The sequence below is a fragment of the Etheostoma spectabile genome, chromosome 4 (genome assembly GCF_008692095.1).
Source record: "Etheostoma spectabile isolate EspeVRDwgs_2016 chromosome 4, UIUC_Espe_1.0, whole genome shotgun sequence".
NCBI classification, from domain to species: domain Eukaryota; kingdom Metazoa; phylum Chordata; class Actinopteri; order Perciformes; family Percidae; genus Etheostoma; species Etheostoma spectabile.
Window position 1 is genome coordinate 299,093 of NC_045736.1, and position 2,665 is coordinate 301,757.

Genomic DNA, 2,665 nt, shown 5'->3' on the forward strand with positions numbered 1-2,665 from the left:
ATAGTGTGTGTGCTCGTGGTTGTGTTGCTGTTCTGATTGTTGGTGCGTCTTTTTGGGAGTTTGTGGGGAGTTTGTGATTGTGAGTGTGTGTGTATGTGGCTCCGCCACCGGTGTTATGTGCCTTCTGGTTTTTCCACCTACTGGTTTCCAAGCCTGTCCAGATGCCGTGTAAACCTCAACGGCTACCCACGTCGACAGATTCGCTACAAATTCATAAACATTTTACTGGCCTTTGTATGTCACACCTCAATATAAACTATACTGAATTGAACAGAATATCTGAGCACGACACTACAAAAACATTGTACAGCGGGAAAATTGTGTTTTTAAATAAATTACGATGATCCGTGTCGCGCTGGGTTCGAACCCTCTTCGGCAAAAATAATGGTACAAGAGTCCACCGCACCGTCCACTACACCATCGCATCAGTCACATTTACTCTGAAAAAAAACTTTGGTTTCTCTCAGTAGAACAGGAATTAAACTTAACAGCGTAAACCGAAACAACTTGTTACCTTGATTTAGGCTTAAAATCATTATTAAATTGTGCACTATAACCTCCTGCTACACCTCTGCTCTGTCCATGTGCGAGGACTCGTCATAAATTACACCGGGCAGCACACGGTTTTAGAACCAATCGGTCTAAAACAACTGGTTACCTTAGGCTGGAAACGCCTGATCGCGAAGCTCTCAATCAGCTACAACAACACGTTTCTTGGATGGACAAACTGGCTGTGTGATTCTGGATTTTCTTTTAATATATTTTTGGAACATCAGATTTTGAAATCACCAAATATAATATTAAAATCCTTTATCAAATAACTGAAAAAAGGAAATATTTGACCCAGTAAAAGGACGACTGTTGCGTTCTCCTCTCTTACACTGTAGTCGTGTAGCATCTTACTGAACTTTTTAAACTATTTTTATTTTAAATTTTGACAAGTAACAGGCATATTGCAATCAAAAGAGAAAGAAGAAGAAGGAGATCCTTGAGGCGACACCCACCCCTCACCTTGGATCTCTGTAACACTCTTAACAGGACATGAAGACTACGTTTTAACAAAAAAAAATATCTAAAAAATTATATATGTATATATCTTACTTTTTTTTTTTTCGGTGGGCTTTCATTTTCGTACCTATACCTGAGAATGCGTTAGTGAGAGATCTTCCCCAGTTCACTTTATTTGAACAGGTTTCAGATGAAATATTGACAGTAATATGTGTAACATGCTTCTCTTCACTTTCATATATGACTTCTATCTAGGGGGGGCAGTAGCTCCGAGGGTCACCGGTCAAGTCTCCATACGGACCAAAGTATGTGTGGGAACTGGTAGCTGAGAGGATGCCAGTTCACATCCTGGGCCCTGCCAAGGTGGCTCTTGACAGGGTTCCAACCTCCAACCTCTCTCCATTAGTGCTTATAGGTACGGAGCATGTGTGTGTGGTAGTTCAGGCCTAAATTGGTAATTTCCCCTTGTGGGATTAATTAAGTATTTATTATATTATTATATTATTCTATTATTATATATTTACTTATTTATTATATTATGTGTTTTATCTATTGGGACTGATTGTATGGTAGGTTCCCGCGTAAAGCCAACAGCATCTTATATATCTTCTCCTAATTTGTTCCTGACTTGTTGCTGTTGTTGACTGTGAGTTGAAACCAACGCACACAAGGGTTTTTGGATGAATTATTTTAGCCGACCTTCCAACACCACAAATAAAGAACGCCAACCCTTTCTTCTATTTGGGAGTTCCCTGTTTTCCAAGTGGCCAATTAGCCAAAAAAGTTTCTCTCTGCAGCAGTGTGGCCGGTTCAGTTCTCTCTGGTAATTTTAATTTAACTCAGTGGTTATTTCTTCCTATGAACGGATTGAACTGCAAAATGAAAAACAAAGTTGCAGTCTTTTCTGTGTCCCCCCCACATTGTCTGCGTGGGGACACACAACCACATCACACACACACACCCACACCACGAGCTGCTGAATCTGTCTTCACTCACACACCACACACCCACAAACACACACACACACAAAACCACACCAAGTCTTCACACACCACACACTGCAGAATTTTTTTCTTCTCACACACACCACACACCCACACACACAACACACACCCACACACACACACACACCACACACCACACCAGCTGCTGATCTGTCTTCTACACACACACAAACCACACACCACACAGTCTTCATCAAACAAACACACCAAACACACAACACACAGTCTTCATCAAACACACACACAGCTGATGAATCTTCATTTCATATTAAAAGGTCAGATTCTCCTGGACGGTTGCATCACGTTCACACATACATTTGCATTATGATGGGCATCGTCCAGCGTTTTTTTCCATCGCGCCGCCTTCCCGTATCCTTTACGGGCGTGGTAATGCCGATGACGTCCCCCATGAAGTCCCATAGGACACAGTGGAGCGCAGAGCGAATAGCTGTAAAGATTAGAATTGTCCGGATGGCACACCTGGCTGTTCATACCAGACACACAGCAATCCTCTCTCTCTCTGGCGCTCTCTCCTCGTGTCTCTTCATTCCTCTCTCTCGCTCCTTTCCCTCTCTCTCTCTTTTCCTCTCTCTCTCTAACTGTCTCTCCTCTGTCTCTCCCGTCTCTCCTCTTTCCCTCTCTGTCTCTCTCTT